At 49.0% G+C, this 17,598-nt stretch overlaps 2 non-coding genes across 2 annotated transcripts; both read right to left on the bottom strand.

Annotated features, from left to right (window-relative positions):
- Window positions 1-11,149: 11,149 nt before the first annotated feature.
- On the bottom strand, window positions 11,150-11,221 carry TRNAP-UGG (transfer RNA proline (anticodon UGG)). Its single transcript has one exon. It is a non-coding gene; the product is annotated as a tRNA-Pro (tRNA).
- Window positions 11,222-15,661: 4,440 nt separating this feature from the next.
- TRNAP-CGG (transfer RNA proline (anticodon CGG)) lies at window positions 15,662-15,733 on the bottom strand. Its single transcript has one exon. It is a non-coding gene; the product is annotated as a tRNA-Pro (tRNA).
- Window positions 15,734-17,598: the final 1,865 nt, after the last annotated feature.

The raw sequence follows: 17,598 nt of genomic DNA, 5'->3' as shown, positions 1-17,598 counted from the left end.
AATAAAACACAGGAAACAGTTTAAAAATCCAAAACCAATTTATAAAAATAGTTTATATTTTTATCTTTAAAATGACACAAAAACTATTAAAATCGGTTCAGGGGAACCGGAGATATGAATTTTTAAAGAATTATTACTTTTCTAGCGCTTAGAAACAAAAAGCGCCAATCGGGTCATCTGGTTGCACCTCGACCGGGGCAAAGTCAAACTTTCAGGCCGACCGCGATGGAGCCCTGCTCGGCTACAGGTCGCGGAAGGCCTCGGTTAAAAAGTTACCTTCTGACTTAGTCTTTATTTTGAAGTTTTTCTTCACCGGGACGAACCTGCCAGTTGAATCCGACCTCCTGGAGCCCTTGTCCGGATACGCGATGTGGGTTTCCTCGGTGGAGACTTTTACCTTCGGACTTAGTCGTTTTTTCGAGATGAAAATCCTTCGATCGGGGTAAACCTGGATCTTGATCCGACGTCCATGGAGCCCTTCTGGGATACGATGGCTGGGAGGTCCCGGTCAACTTTTTACGTTCGGACTTAGTCTCTTTTTTATATGTTTTTCTTTACCGGGACGAACCACGAAATCAGGCCGGGTCGCGGTTGAGGCAAGCCGGCTAGAATTTCCGCGGCGGGTCGGTCCCTCTCTGGAGCTTTTTGCCAAAAATTCTCAAATCTTTTCAAACTTCTGGGGCTTCACCCAGATGTTCTTTTAAGGTTCTTTTGGGGTCCACAGCTCACCCCAAGGGTCCAGAAGTTCTGTGATGGTCCTTGGGGGGTGCGGACTTCAACTCCCAGAATGCACCTGGCGCAAACTCCTTTTTGGCCACTGGACAGTGGTCAGCTGGTCGCTTTCTTCAGGAGTTGGTGCAGGGAACTCTGGTTTAGCAATTTTTCACCTGTAGCAAACAGGGAGTCCCTCCTTGAACCAGTTGAAGCCAGGCAAAGTCCTTCTTGTGGTGAAGCCCAAGTGTGCAGCTGGTGCAGTCCTTCTGAGTGCAGGGTCCAGGTGCAGGCCAGGGGTCCAGCAGGGCAGTCCTTCTTCTTCTTTAGTTCCTTTCTTGTTGAATTCTAGAGGGGATCTGAGGCGTGGGTGCAGGTCTGCCAGTTTTATCCTTGCTCCTGGGTGAAAAGCAGGGGGGCCCTGGTTCTCCAATCAGGGACAGGGTTGTCCCCCTGTGATGACCACTTCCTGGGAAGTGTGGCAAAAATCCATCCCAGAAGGCAACAGTCTCTAAAAATCCAACATGGATGAATCTGATTTTTGGAGGTTACATCTGGCTGAGCCCACCCACTGGTGTGGCTAAAAATCACAACCACACCCCTCTCCTGCCCTCTCCTAATCTAATCAAGGGGGCACCTAGTTGTCTGGGGTTGCAGGATGTGGGGGTGTTGCTGGGTGCTGCAAATGTCCTTCTCTGCCTTTGAAGACCAGTTTGGCAGCCCTCCCCCTTCCTGCCTCACCATCTGCTGAGGGGAGATTCTCTCCCCCAAGCACATTCCTTTGTGTGAAGCCTGGCCACTTCACACCTCATCAAGGCAGCCTGGCAGAAGCTGCTGCAGGCTGGCCAATCAGAGCACAGCAGCAAAAACAATGCAGAGCTGAAATTGGCAACTTTTTAGGTAAAGTCTAAACTTTTTACCTGGACAAGTTATATTAAATCCAACAACTGGAAGTTGTGGGATTTATTACAACAATCAATTTGATACCAAATTCTTGGTATGTAACATTTAAGGAGACTTTAAAATTTAAAATAAAGTCTGCCCATTCTAGCCTATGAAGGCCATTTACTTCAATGAGGGAAAAACGAATTTGGCTGTTTTTACCTCACCAGGGCTTATAAATCTATTTTTATAAAGTCCCTGCTTATAGTTACATGGCACCCAGCCCTAGGGGCACATAGGGCACACCTTAGGGGTGACTTATATGTAAAAATAAGGTAGTTTAAGACTTTGGAAGTACCTTTAATTCCAAAGTCGAATTTGCATATAACTTTAATTTAAAAGCAGCCAGCAAGGCAGGCTTGCTTTTAAAATGACACTGGGCACCTCAGCAATGCACCTAGGTGTGCACCACCTATGCTGTGGTCCCTAAACCTACATGCCCTACCATATACTAGGGACTTATAGGTAGGTTAACTTAGCCAATTATAATTAGCCTAATTTGCATATCCATTTTACTCAGAGCACAGGCCCTGGGACTGGTTAGCAGTACCCAGGGCACCATCAAAGTCAGGAAAACACCAGCATAAAGTGGAAAATGGGGGCAAAAAGTTAGGGGGCCTCTGCAATCAGCCCTGTTTTCCCACAGAGGCTCTCTCTCTAAGCGTGCCATAGCAATTGATGTTTTCTGTCAAGGATTTTTTGTTTGTCTCTAGCAAGGAAAGAGGTAGTCAAGATGCCCTGTGCCAGTGAGCTGAACTAGGGCACTGATGTGAAAAGCAGACCCTTTCTGGTAGTTGTAACCCTCTGCAAGTCCTGGACCCTTGCACCGTAGACTTCCAGACCAGAAGCACTGAAGGGCCTGCTAGCTCTTGAGCCAGAGAAGCATGCCTCTTGGATTCAAGTACACTTGCTCACTCAGCGCTCGATCAGGCGAGATTTATAGTAGTGGCTCATAGGCCTGAAACACTCACCTGGGAGACGCGGGGTGGCTGATTTCCCGGAATGGCCCTTGATGGGGAAATCACCTCCTTTCCCCCGCCTCATTTCAGAATTGTGTGCAAGTCGCAAGACAGTGTTCAGGGGTTCATGGGTACTGCCTACTCCCAGCTGCCTCTCTGTCTTCTTCATGTAAATTGCAAGTCACGAGGAGGCACCATTGCCAATATGCTCCTCCCACCTAACCAAGAAACCCAGTTTGAGCTTGTCTGCCTGTGTTGTTGCAGGGGCAGTGTCTTCTTTGCCCAAAAGGTGGCAGGAGAGACTCACTTCAAACGATAGAATCAACTGCTTAAGTGGAAACCAGCATGGTAGTTACTGTCATAAAGTGCAGCTCTAACAGAAGGTGTGCCTGAGGTGCCCCTTCCAGTAATACACAGAATTTTGATTGAGGGCCCAGCCGATGGGTTGGTGGATTTCTCCTCACATGCCACAGCAGCTTCCAAAGATAGTGGTGTGAGGAGCTGGCTGTGAAAGCAGAGCAAGATTTAAGGTAAGAAAACACACCTGTTAGGAGTGGGATTTGAACCCACGCCTCCATGAAGAGACCAGAAGGCTCAGCTTCACTGAAGATCAAGCTCTCTTGAGTCTGGCACCTTAGACCACTCGGCCATCCTGACAGCCAAAACATTGTGCAGGTCTGACTCTTCAGTCTGCACTTGTTGATGCTGCCGCTTGCAATGTTCCTATAAAAGTCACAGCTTTAAAGGCCCCACAATATAACATGGCCAAGAAAAAAAAAAAAACAGAACAAGAAACAAGGCACATGCACGACCACCGAGGGATGCAGATAACTTTTTATCGTCCTGCAATAGTAAAGCACATTTTACACAGGTCACAAGTTTTTAAAGGTCATTTCTGTCTAAGTGTGCATTGAGAGAGACTGAGGTTTTAGTGAGCAAACACAAAAGCTACTGCTGCCCAGTGTCGAACCGGGAACCTATTGCGTGTGAGGCAAATGTGATAACCACTAAACTACAGAAACAAGCTTGCTGGCTTGACTGAAGGAGCACAGTTCCCCTCATATGTTTGCCCGATTTCCTCTATACTTGATCAGCAGTTGCTCAGAATGCGAGGGGTAAGTGTGAAAATTGCAGCGGTGTCAGCCAGCATGCATACACTCAGACGTCCTGAAAAGTCACAGCTGCGGGCAGAGACAGACAAATATCTGATGCCTAAATGCCAGGAACGCAAGCCTGTGAAATCATCACACAGGGCGCACTGAGAGCAAGCAGGAAGGAAGCCAAGGCATTGTAATCCATTTTTCGCCTGAGGCAAAAAATATGTTTTGCGCAACAATGCTTCGAGTGGAATGAGAAATGTTGAGGGGTTGTGTATTTTGAGCAGGATTTGATTATTTTCCGCTAAAATGGGCTTGTCTGGGATTTGAACCCGGGACCTCTCGCACCCGAAGCGAGAATCATACCCCTAGACCAACGAGCCTGGGCACAGAAGCGCTACGGCTCCCACCCTGCTCCGAGGGTTGGTGGCAGAGAGTGGGAGACTACATCCCAAAGCAAGAAACGCCACATGGTGCTCTCTTCTGCAGTATGACTAGAGTCATTTGCATGGTCGTCATCGAACATGACATAAAAAGCCTCTATCCTTTAGACATGTTGTCCCAGATTTACAAGAAAATCACTGAGCGCAACGCTGTGCCAAATTTGCAAGCCCCACGCTCCGTCATTTTCAAAATGCAGGGAAGCGCCGTATTTAGTAGAATACAGCGCACCCCTGTGCTTCCCCCGCACCAGCTCTAAATTAGCTGCTGAGCGCCAACGCAGCCGTTCTTGCACCATGGTACAAGGATGACTGCGTTGAGGGGGAAATTGTTTTTGTGCAGGAAGGGACACCTTCCTGGCCAAAAGAAAAATCTTCAATGGTGATTTGCTCTTACTTCTATGTGTGCTGCAGAATGCAGCACACATAGAAAGAGAAAAAACGAGGAGAAATGAAAACATTTCTCCTCAGTGCGCCACTCTAACGATACCCCTGGGATGGCAATGGATTTTGGCGCTGACGCAGATTTACGACAACTCCTAAATCTGGAGCAGCATCAAAATGCTATGGTGTTGCTGTGGCACACTCACAGCAACACCCATTGCACGCCCCTTCCAGGGAAAGTGCTGAATGCTAAGGTGCCGTATTTACAAGGTGGTGTTAAGCCATCTTGTAAATACCACGCAGTGCATAGTGCCACCGGGGCATCACTGAAAATGATGCTCCGTTGGCGATTGGGCCTTGTAAGTCTGGCACCTTATTTGCTCAAGGTGTGTGTTCTTGGTGAGGGCAGGAAAGCTATTTTCGCTCTCATACCTTCCCTCCTTGGCTGGCTTGAATGCGGTAGGCTCAGGTTTCAATGCAAAGGTCAAACAGTGAGCAACTGACTGACGTAAGCTGGCGCAACTCCTCTTGGTGAGCTGTGACAGATGCCACAGGAGCGTAGTACCTCACGATGGTGAGGGATAGATACAGTCTCTTTTATCTCAGCTTGCCTGTCAGCTGAGTCAGGAAATGCAAATACTGGGAAAAAGCCCAGCGACTTGCTGTTTTTGCTTGGCTTCGAACCAGGGACCTTTTGCATGTGAGGGGCGCATGATAACCACTACACTACACAAACAGACACACTTGCCGGTTTGCTTCATGTGGCTATGCATTGTACTGGAACCACCACACTATGGAAACAGACACACCTGCTTGCTTTATGTGGCTCTGCATTGGACTGGGATGCAAGGACTGAGGGCCAATGTTCATGACGCTCAAAGGTGAGCCTTCCGGAACACGATCTCTTGCTTGGAAGAAAGGAACTGGCATCACTTTCATTCCAAGAGGTGATTTCAGAACTGGACCCGAAATTACCATGGAGAAGCACTGTGCGTTTAATGTTCCTATGAGCACTGCTGCTCCAGCACAGAAAAGCAGTTGCAAAGAAATCTCGCATACCTTCATGATGCTGAACCGTCTCAACGCAGGTATAAAGCATGTATTGCATTGCAACATGACATCTTACAAGAGTGAAAAGCAGAAATACTCCTGTTTAAAACACAGACTGAACCTATAAAGGTAAGGGTTTGTCTGGGATTTGAACCAAGGTCCTCTCACACCCGAAGCGAGAATCATACCCCTACACCAACTAGACTGCTGCTGCAGAGGCATTTGAAACATCTTCTGAAGCGTCTTTCAGGAAAGCAGGGCCATTTGGAGGCTCTCTCTCTAAGCGTACCATAGCAATTGATGTTTTCTGTCAAGGATTTTTTGTTTGTCTCTAGCAAGGAAAAAGGTAGTCAAGATGCCCTGTGCCAGTGAGCTGAACTAGGGCACTGATGGGAAAAGCAGACCCTTTCTGGTAGTTGTAACCCTCTGCAAGTCCTGGACCCTTGCACCTTAGACTTCCAGACCAGAAGCACTGAAGGGCCTGCTAGCTCTTGAGCCAGAGAAGCATGCCTCTTGGATTCAAGCACACTTGCTCGCTCAGCGCTCGATCAGGCAAGATTTATAGTAGTGGCTCATAGGCCTGAAACACTCACCTGGGAGACGCGGGGTGGCTGATTTCCCGGAATGGCCCTTGATGGGGAAATCACCTCCTTTCCCCCGCCTCATTTCAGAATTGTGTGCAAGTCGCAAGACAGTGTTCAGGGGTTCATGGGTACTGCCTACTCCCAGCTGCCTCTCTGTCTTCTTCGTGTAAATTGCAAGTCACGAGGAGGCACCATTGCCAATATGCTCCGCCCACCTAACCAAGAAACCCAGTTTGAGCTTGTCTGCCTGTGTTGTTGCAGGGGCAGTGTCTTCTTTGCCCAAAAGGTGGCAGGAGAGACTCACTTCAAACTATAGAATCAACTGCTTAAGTAGAAACCAGCATGGTAGTTACTGTCATAAAGTGCAGCTCTAACAGAAGGTGTGCCTGAGATGCCCCTTCCAGTAATACACAGAATTTTGATTGAGGGCCCAGCCGATGGGTTGGTGGATTTCTCCTCACATGCCACAGCAGCTTCCAAAGATAGTGGTGTGAGGAGCTGGCTGTGCAAGCAGAGCAAGATTTAAGGTAAGAAAACACACCTGTTAGGAGTGGGATTTGAACCAACGCCTCCATGAAGAGACCAGAAGGCTCAGCTTCACTGAAGATCAAGCTCTCTTGAGTCTGGCACCTTAGACCACTCGGCCATCCTGACAGCCAAAACATTGTGCAGGTCTGACTCTTCAGTTTGCACTTGTTGATGCTGCCGCTTGCAATGTTCCTATCAAAGTCACAGCTTTAAAGGCCCCACAATATAACATGGCCAAGAACAAAAAAAAAAACAGAAAAAGAAACAAGGCACATGCACGACCACCGAGGGATGCAGATAACTTTTTATCGTCCTGCAATAGTAAAGCACATTTTACACAGGTCACAAGTTTTTAAAGGTCATTTCTGTCTAAGTGTGCATTGAGAGAGACTGAGGTTTTAGTGAGCAAACACAAAAGCTACTGCTGCCCAGTGTCGAACTGGGGACCTTTTGCGTGTGAGGCAAATATGATAACCACTACACTACAGAAACAAGCTTGCTGGCTTGACTGAAGGAGCACAGTTCCCCTCATATGTTTGCCCGATTTCCTCTATACTTGATCAGCAGTTGCTCAGAATGCGAGGGGTAAGTGTGAAAATTGCAGCGGTGTCAGCCAGCATGCATACACTCAGACGTCCTGAAAAGTCACAGCTGCGGGCAGAGACAGACAAATATCTGATGCCTAAATGCCAGGAACGCAAGCCTGTGAAATCATCACACAGGGCGCACTGAGAGCAAGCAGGAAGGAAGCCAGGGCATTGTAATCCATTTTTCGCCTGAGGCAAAAAATATGTTTTGCGCAACAATGCTTCGAGTGGAATGAGAAATGTTGAGGGGTTGTGTATTTTGAGCAGGATTTGATTGTTTCCCGCTAAAATGGGCTCGTCCGGGATTTGAACCCGGGACCTCTCGCACCTGAAGCGATAATCATACCCCTAGACCAACGAGCCTGGGCACAGAAGCGCTAGGGCTCCCACCCTGCTCCGAGGGTTGGTGGCAGAGAGTGGGAGACTACATCCCAAAGCAAGAAACGCCACATGGTGCTCTCTTCTGCAGTATGACTAGAATCATTTGCATGGTCGTCATCGAACATGACATAAAAAGCCTCTATCCTTTAGACATTTTGTCCCAGATTTACAAGAAAATGACTGAGCGCGACGCTGTGCCAAATTTGCAAGCCCCACGCTCCGTCATTTTCAAAATGCAGGGAAGCGCCGTATTTAGTAGAATACAGCGCACCCCTGTGCTTCCCCCTGCGCCAGCTCTAAATTAGCTGCTGAGCGCCAACGCAGCCGTTCTTGCACCATGGTACAAGGATGACTGCGTTGAGGGGGAAATTGTTTTTGTGCAGGAAGGGACACCTTCCTGGCCAAAAGAAAAATCTTCAATGGTGATTTGCTCTTACTTCTATGTGTGCTGCAGAATGCAGCACACATAGAAAGAGAAAAAACGAGGAGAAATGAAAACATTTCTCCTCAGTGTGCCACTCTAACGATACCCCTGGGATGGCGTTGGATTTTGGCGCTGACGCAGATTTACGACAACTCCTAAATCTGGAGCAGCATCAAAATGCTATGGTGTTGCTGTGGCACACTCACAGCAACACCCATTGCACGCCCCTTCCAGGGAAAGTGCTGAATGCTAAGGTGCCGTATTTACAAGGTGGTGTTAAGCCACAAAAAGTGGCTGAACGCCATCTTGTAAATACCGCGCAGTGCATAGTGCCACCGGGGCGTCACTAAAAGTGATGCTGCGTTGGCGATTGGGCCTTGTAAGTCTGGCACCTTATTTGCTCAAGGTGTGTGTTCTTGGTGAGGGCAGGAAAGCTATTTTCGCTCTCATACCTTCCTTCCTTGGCTGGCTTGAATGCGGTAGGCTCAGGCTTCAATGCAAAGGTCAAACAGTGAGCAACTGACTGACGTAAGCTGGCGCAACTCCTCTTGGTGAGCTGTGACAGATGCCCCAGGAGCGTAGTACCTCACGATGGTGAGGGATAGACACAGTCTCTTTTATCTCAGCTTGCCTGTCAGCTGAGTCAGGAAATGCAAATACTGGGAAAAAGCCCATCGACTTGCTGTTTTTGCTTGGCTTCGAACCAGGGACCTTCTGCATGTGAGGTGCGCATTATAACCAATACACTACACAAACAGACACACTTGCCGGTTTGCTTCATGTGGCTATGCATTGTACTGGAACCACCACACTATGGAAAGAGACACACCTGCTTGCTTTATGTGGCTCTGCATTGGACTGGGATGCAAGGACTGAGGGCCAATGTTCATGACGCTCAAAGCTGAGCCTTCCGGAACACGATCTCTTGCCTTGGAAGAAAGGAACTGGCATCACTTTCATTCCAAGAGGTGATTTCAGAACTGGACCCGAAATTACCATGGAGAAGCACTGTGCATTTAATGTTCCTATGAGCACAGCTGCTCCAGCACAGAAAAGCAGTTGCAAAGAAATCTCGCATACCTTCATGATGCTGAACCGTCTCAACGCAGGTATAAAGCATGTATTGCATTGCAACATGACATCTTACAAGAGTGAAAAGCAGAAATACTCCTGTTTAAAACACAGACTGAACCTATAAAGGTAAGGGTTTGTCTGGGATTTGAACCAAGGTCCTCTCACACCCGCAGGCGAGAATCATACCCCTATACCAACTAGACTGCTGCTGCAGAGGCATTTGAAACATCTTCTGAAGCGTCTTTCAGAAAAGTAGGGCCATTCGGAGGCTCTCTCTCTAAGCGTGCCATAGCAATTGATGTTTTCTGTCAAGGATTTTTTGTTTGTCTCTAGCAAGGAAAGAGGTAGTCAAGATGCCCTGTGCCAGTGAGCTGAACTAGGGCACTGATGTGAAAAACAGACCCTTTCTGGTAGTTGTAACCCTCTGCAAATCCTGGACCCTTGCAACTTAGACTTTCAGACCAGAAGCACTGAAGGGCCTGCTAACTCTTGAGCCAGAGAAGCATGCCTCTTGGATTCAAGCACACTTGCTCACTCAGCGCTCGATCAGGCAAGATTTATAGTAGTGGCTCATAGGCCTGAAACACTCACCTGGGAGACGCGGGGTGAGTGATTTCCCGGAATGGCCCTTGATGGGGAAATCACCTCCTTTCCCCCGCCTCATTTCAGAATTGTGTGCAAGTCGCAAGACAGTGTTCAGGGGTTCATGGGTACTGCCTACTCCCAGCTGCCTCTCTGTCTTCTTCATGTAAATTGCAAGTCACGAGGAGGCACCATTGCCAATATGCTCCGCCCACCTAACCAAGAAACCCAGTTTGAGCTTGTCTGCCTGTGTTGTTGCAGGGGCAGTGTCTTCTTTGCCCAAAAGGTGGCAGGAGAGACTCACTTCAAACAATAGAATCAACTGCTTAAGTAGAAACCAGCATGGTAGTTACTGTCATAAAGTGCAGCTCTAACAGAAGGTGTGCCTGAGATGCCCCTTCCAGTAATACACAGAATTTTGATTGAGGGCCCAGCCGATGGGTTGGTGGATTTCTCCTCACATGCCACAGCAGCTTCCAAAGATAGTGGTGAGAGGAGCTGGCTGTGCAAGCAGAGCAAGATTTAAGGTAAGAAAACACACCTGTTAGGAGTGGGATTTGAACCCACGCCTCCATGAAGAGACCAGAAGGCTCAGCTTCACTGAAGATCAAGCTCTCTTGAGTCTGGCACCTTAGACCACTCGGCCATCCTGACAGCAAAAACATTGTGCAGGTCTGACTCTTCAGTCTGCACTTGTTGATGCTGCCGCTTGCAATGTTCCTATCAAAGTCACAGCTTTAAAGGCCCCACAATATAACATGGCCAAGAAAAAAAAAAAAAACAGAACAAGAAACAAGGCACATGCACGACCACCGAGGGATGCAGATAACTTTTTATCGTCCTGCAATAGTAAAGCACATTTTACACAGGTCACAAGTTTTTAAAGGTCATTTCTGTCTAAGTGTGCATTGAGAGAGACTGAGGTTTTAGTGAGCAAACACAAAAGCTACTGCTGCCCAGTGTCGAACCGGGGACCTTTTGCGTGTGAGGCGAATGTGATAACCACTACACTACAGAAACAAGCTTGCTGGCTTGATTGAAGGAGCACAGTTCCCCTCATATGTTTGCCCGATTTCCTCTATACTTGATCAGCAGTTGCTCAGAATGCGAGGGGTAAGTGTGAAAATTGCAGCGGTGTCAGCCAGCATGCATACACTCAGACGTCCTGAAAAGTCACAGCTGCGGGCAGAGACAGACAAATATCTGATGCCTAAATGCCAGGAACGCAAGCCTGTGAAATCAGCACACAGGGCGCACTGAGAGCAAGCAGGAAGGAAGCCAAGGCATTGTAATCCATTTTTCGCCTGAGGCAAAAAATATGTTTTGCGCAACAATGCTTCGAGTGGAATGAGAAATGTTGAGGGGTTGTGTATTTTGAGCAGGATTTGATTGTTTTCCGCTAAAATGGGCTCGTCCGGGATTTGAACCCGGGACCTCTCGCACCCAAAGCGAGAATCATACCCCTAGACCAACCAGCCTGGGGACAGAAACGTTACGGCTCCCACCCTGCTCCGAGGGTTGGTGGCAGAGAGTGGGAGACTACATCCCAAAGCAAGAAACGCCAGATGCTGCTCTCTTCTGCAGTATGACTAGAGTCATTTGCATGGTCGTCATCGAACATGACATAAAAAGCCTCTATCCTTTAGACATTTTGTCCCAGATTTACAAGAAAATGACTGAGCGCGACGCTGTGCCAAATTTGCAAGCCCCACGCTCCGTCATTTTCAAAATGCAGGGAAGCGCCGTATTTAGTAGAATACAGCGCACCCCTGAGCTTCCCCCTGCGCCAGCTCTAAATTAGCTGCTGAGCGCCAACGTAGCCGTTCTTGCACCATGGTACAAGGATGACTGAGTTGAGGGGGAAATTGTTTTTGTGCAGGAAGGGACACCTTCCTGGCCAAAAGAAAAATCTTCAATGGTGATTTGCTCTTACTTCTATGTGTGCTGCAGAATGCAGCACACATAGAAAGAGAAAAAACGAGGAGAAATGAAAAAATTTCTCCTCAGTGCGCCACTCTAACGATACCCCTGGGATGGCGTTGGATTTTGGCGCTGACGCAGATTTACGACAACTCCTAAATCTGGAGCAGCATTAAAATGCTATGGTGTTGCTGTGGCACACTCACAGCAACACCCATTGCACGCCCCTTCCAGGGAAAGCGCTGAATGCTAAGGTGCCGTATTTACAAGATGGTGTTAAGCCACAAAAAGTGGCTGAACGCCATCTTGTAAATACCGCGCAGTGCATAGTGCCACCGGGGCGTCACTAAAAGTGATGCTCCGTTGGCGATTGGGCCTTGTAAGTCTGGCACCTTATTTGCTCAAGGTGTGTGTTCTTGGTGAGGGCAGGAAAGCTATTTTCGCTCTCATACCTTCCTTCCTTGGCTGGCTTGAATGCGGTAGGCTCAGGCTTCAATGCAAAGGTCAAACAGTGAGCAACTGACTGACGTAAGCTGGCGCAACTCCTCTTGGTGAGCTGTGACAGATGCCCCAGGAGCGTAGTACCTCACGATGGTGAGGGATAGACACAGTCTCTTTTATCTCAGCTTGCCTGTCAGCTGAGTCAGGAAATGCAAATACTGGGAAAAAGCCCAGCGACTTGCTGTATTTGCTTGGCTTCGAACCAGGGACCTTTTCCGTGTGAGGTGCGCATGATAACCACTACACTACACAAACAGACACACTTGCCGGCTTGCTTCATGTGGCTATGCATTGTACTGGAACCACCACACTATGGAAACAGACACACCTGCTTGCTTTATGTGGCTCTGCATTGGACTGGGATGCAAGGACTGAGGGCCAATGTTCATGACGCTCAAAGCTGAGCCTTCCGGAACACGATCTCTTGCCTTGGAAGAAAGGAACTGGCATCACTTTCATTCCAAGAGGTGATTTCAGAACTGGACCCGAAATTACCATGGAGAAGCACTGTGCATTTAATGTTCCTATGAACACAGCTGCTCCAGCACAGAAAAGCAGTTGCAAAGAAATCTCGCATACCTTCATGATGCTGAACCGTCTCAACGCAGGTATAAAGCATGTATTGCATTGCAACATGACATCTTACAAGAGTGAAAAGCAGAAATACTCCTGTTTAAAACACAGTCTGAACCTATAAAGGTAAGGGTTTGTCTGGGATTTGAACCAAGGTCCTCTCACACCCGAAGCGAGAATCATACCCCTATACCAACTAGACTGCTGCTGCAGAGGCATTTGAAACATCTTCGGAAGCGTCTTTCAGAAAAGCAGGGCCATTCGGAGGCTCTCTCTCTAAGCGTGCCATAGCAATTGATGTTTTCTGTCAAGGATTTTTTGTTTGTCTCTAGCAAGGAAAGAGGTAGTCAAGATGCCCTGTGCCAGTGAGCTGAACTAGGGCACTGATGTGAAAAGCAGACCCTTTCTGGTAGTTGTAACCCTCTGCAAGTCCTGGACCCTTGCAACTTAGAATTTCAGACCAAAAGCACTGAAGGGCCTGCTAGCTCTTGAGCCAGAGAAGCATGCCTCTTGGATTCAAGCACACTTGCTCGCTCAGCGCTCAATCAGGCTCGATCAGGCTCGATTTATAGTAGTGGCTCATAGGCCTGAAACACTCACCTGGGAGACGCGGGGTGGCTGATTTCCCGGAATGGCCCTTGATGGGGAAATCACCTCCTTTCCCCCGCCTCATTTCAGAATTGTGTGCAAGTCGCAAGACAGTGTTCAGGGGTTCATGGGTACTGCCTACTCCCAGCTGCCTCTCTGTCTTCTTCATGTAAATTGCAAGTCACGAGGAGGCACCATTGCCAATATGCTCCGCCCACCTAACCAAGAAACCCAGGCCCGTATTTATACTTTTTGACGCTAAACTGCGCTAACGCAGTTTAGCGTCAAAAAATGTTGCGCCGGCTAACGTCATTCTGAAGCGCCATGCGGGCGCCGTATTTATTGAATGGCGTTAGCCGGCGCAAGCAGACCGGCGCTGCCTGGTGTGCGTGGAAAAAAACCACGTACACCAGGCAGCGCCGGCGTTGGGAAAAATGGCGCTAGGGCGTCTTAAAAATGGTGCAAGTCAGGTTGACGCAAAAAATCGCCTCCACTCGATTTGCGCCATTTTTAACGACGCCCAGACACCATTGAAATGACTCCTGTCTTAGTAAAGACAGGAGTCATGCCCCCTTGCCCAATGGCCATGGCCAGGGGACTTATGTCCCCTGGGTATGGTCATTGGGCATTGTGGCATGTAGGGGGGCACAAATCAGGCCCCCCTATGCCAAAAAAAAAATATAAAAAAAAAAAAAATTATACTTACCTGAACTTACCTGAATGTCCCTGGGGTGGGTCCCTCCATCCTTGGGTGTCCTCCTGGGGTGGGCAAGGGTGGCAGGGGGGGTCCCTGGGGGCATGGGAGGGCAGCTGTGGGCTCATTTTGAGCTCACAGGTCCCTTAACGCCTGCCCTGACCCAGGCGTTAAAAAGAGGCGCAAATGCGGGGTTTTTTGACCCGACCACTCCTGGGCGTGATTTTTGCCCAGGAGTATAAATACGACGCATTTGCGTCGCAGACATTTTTTTGGACGGGAACGCCTACCTTGCATCTCATTAACGCAAGGAAGGCGTTCACGCAAAAAAATGACGCTCTTTACTCCTACTTTAGCGCTAGACGCGTCTAACGCCAAAGTATAAATATGGCGTTAGTTTTGCGCCGAATTTGCATCGAAAAAAACGACGCTTATTCGGTGCAAACGGAGTATAAATATGCCCCCCAGTTTGAGCTTGTCTGCCTGTGTTGTTGCAGGGGCAGTGTCTTCTTTGCCCAAAAGGTGGCAGGAGAGACTCACTTCAAACGATAGAATCAACTGCTTAAGTAGAAACCAGCATGGTAGTTACTGACATAAAGTGCAGCTCTAACAGAAGGTGTGCCTGAGATGCCCCTTCCAGTAATACACAGAATTTTGATTGAGGGCCCAGCCGATGGGTTGGTGGATTTCTCCTCACATGCCACAGCAGCTTCCAAAGATAGTGGTGTGAGGAGCTGGCTGTGCAAGCAGAGCAAGATTTAAGGGAAGAAAACACACCTGTTAGAAGTGGGATTTGAAACCACGCCTCCATGAAGAGACCAGAAGGCTCAGCTTCACTGAAGATCAAGCTCTCTTGAGTCTGGCACCTTAGACCACTCGGCCATCCTGACAGCCAAAACATTGTGCAGGTCTGACTCTTCAGTCTGCACTTGTTGATGCTGCCACTTGCAATGTTCCTATCAAAGTCACAGCTTTAAAGGCCCCACAATATAACATGGCCAAGAAAAAAAAAAAAAACAGAACAAGAAACAAGGCACATGCACGACCACCGAGGGATGCAGATAACTTTTTATCGTCCTGCAAAAGTAAAGCACATTTTACACAGGTCACAAGTTTTTAAAGGTCATTTCTGTCTAAGTGTGCATTGAGAGAGACTGAGGTTTTAGTGAGCAAACACAAAAGCTACTGCTGCCCAGTGTCGAACCGGGGACCTTTTGCGTGTGAGGCAAATGTGATAACCACTACACTACAGAAACAAGCTTGTTGGCTTGACTGAAGGAGCACAGTTCCCCTCATATGTTTGCCCGATTTCCTCTATACTTGATCAGCAGTTGCTCAGAATGCGAGGGGTAAGTGTGAAAATTGCAGCGGTGTCAGCCAGCATGCATACACTCAGACGTCCTGAAAAGTCACAGCTGCGGGCAGAGACAGACAAATATCTGATGCCTAAATGCCAGGAACGCAAGCCTGTGAAATCATCACACAGGGCGCACTGAGAGCAAGCAGGAAGGAAGCCAAAGCATTGTAATCCATTTTTCGCCTGAGGCAAAAAATATGTTTTGCGCAACAATGCTTCGAGTGGAATGAGAAATGTTGAGGTGTTGTGTATTTTGAGCAGGATTTGATTGTTTTCCGCTAAAATGGGCTCGTCCGGGATTTGAACCCGGGACCTCTCGCACCCGAAGCGAGAATCATACCCCTAGACCAACGAGCCTGGGCACAGAAGCGCAACGGCTCCCACCCTGCTCCGAGGGTTGGTGGCAGAGAGTGGGAGACTACATCACAAAGCAAGAAACGCCACATGGTGCTCTCTTCTGCAGTATGACTAGAGTCATTTGCATGGTCGTCATCGAACATGACATAAAAAGCCTCTATCCTTTAGACATTTTGTCCCAGATTTACAAGAAAATGACTGAGCGCGGCGCTGTGCCAAATTTGCAAGCCCCACGCTCCGTCATTTTCAAAATGCAGGGAAGCGCCGTATTTAGTAGAATACAGCGCACCCCTGTGCTTCCCCCTGCGCCAGCTCTAAATTAGCTGCTGAGCGCCAACGCAGCCGTTCTTGCACCATGGTACAAGGATGACTGCGTTGAGGGGGAAATTGTTTTTGTGCAGGAAGGGACACCTTCCTGGCCAAAAGAAAAATCTTCAATGGTGATTTGCTCTTACTTCTATGTGTGCTGCAGAATGCAGCACACATTGAAAGAGAAAAAACGAGGAGAAATGAAAACATTTCTCCTCAGTGCGCCACTCTAATGATACCCCTGGGATGGCGTTGGATTTTGGCGCTGACGCAGATTTACGACAACTCCTAAATCTGGAGCAGCATTAAAATGCTATGGTGTTGGGGGCGTGGCCGGGCCACGAAACAAGATGGCCGCTTAGAGCGTGAGCTCCGCGCCGAGGCGGTCCCGGAGGGGCGACGGGGGCGAGAAGACAGCCGGACAACACACCGGGTTCGGTGCCCCTCCACCCCTACAACAGCGGCGACACGGAACCATGTCCGGGGACCCCGTAGGAGCGGGACGCAAGGCAGGAAACTCGCGACTCGCCCCAGGCCGATAAGGGACGGAGTCGCGTCTTCGGAAGACCGCGGACGGCGTGCCCGTAGCGGCAAGGAGCAAGCTGAACAGGCCGCAGGGACTGCGGGAGCCGTGACGACCCGCATCCATCTCCCTACAACGCCAACAAACACCCGTGGACCTTCCCCCCCCCCACAGGGAGACGGGAAGACGCAGCAAAGGGGTGCGGCCCCTTCGACAGCCGGGAGAGAAAACCAAAGAGAGGTAGGATCGAATCTCTTCAAAATAAGAACGGCATCGCCGGAGGCAGAGGCACGACCTCTCCCCTCTTTTCCATCACAGAGGGACAACAAAAACCCTCCCGCTGAGATAATAAACTTTCCCCCCCCCCCTCCAGACAACTAATACTGAGGAGGGCAGAGGGGCACGACGGGAGGCACGTGGAGGCGAGGGGACGAGAGGGGTGAGCGACTGGGGGGGCACCGGAGATGAGGAGAGCCAGAGGGAGCCAAGAGAACAGAGATAGAGGAGAAGGGAGTGGACTGACACCAGTGTAAGCCACCGAACATCTATATCCTTATCGGAATCTACGGAGGGAATCTCGGGCCCCACGTGGTCAGACTCTGTAGACAATTGAGGCGATGCCCGGCAACAAACCGAACCATAAACCTGTCAGCAAGCCTGCACGACAACTATTATTCTCAGAAGCGCTACAACACAAACGCCTAACCCCCACGAAGATAAACCCTCAAACATCGCCACCTTTAAACGAGTCCACCACGATGCCTGATAAAGATCAATCCACGACTATGGACAGGATACTACAAGAGATCACCACCGTCAGCCGCCGCATAGAGGGGATGGACGCCTCTATAACTTCATTGACACTAGAAACCAAATCCATGCGATCTGACATTGCCGGCTTTCAATCTAGAGTGACAGGGCTAGAACAACGCATGGGATCACTAGAGACGCAGATCAACACGTCTCAGGTGCGAGAACAAGACTTCATCTACCTTAGGAGCAAACTAACGGACATGGAGGACAGGAGCCGGAG

The sequence above is a fragment of the Pleurodeles waltl genome, unplaced genomic scaffold, assembly GCF_031143425.1.
Source record: "Pleurodeles waltl isolate 20211129_DDA unplaced genomic scaffold, aPleWal1.hap1.20221129 scaffold_91, whole genome shotgun sequence".
NCBI lineage: Eukaryota > Metazoa > Chordata > Amphibia > Caudata > Salamandridae > Pleurodeles > Pleurodeles waltl.
This window is presented reverse-complemented; position numbering and strand designations above follow the sequence as displayed.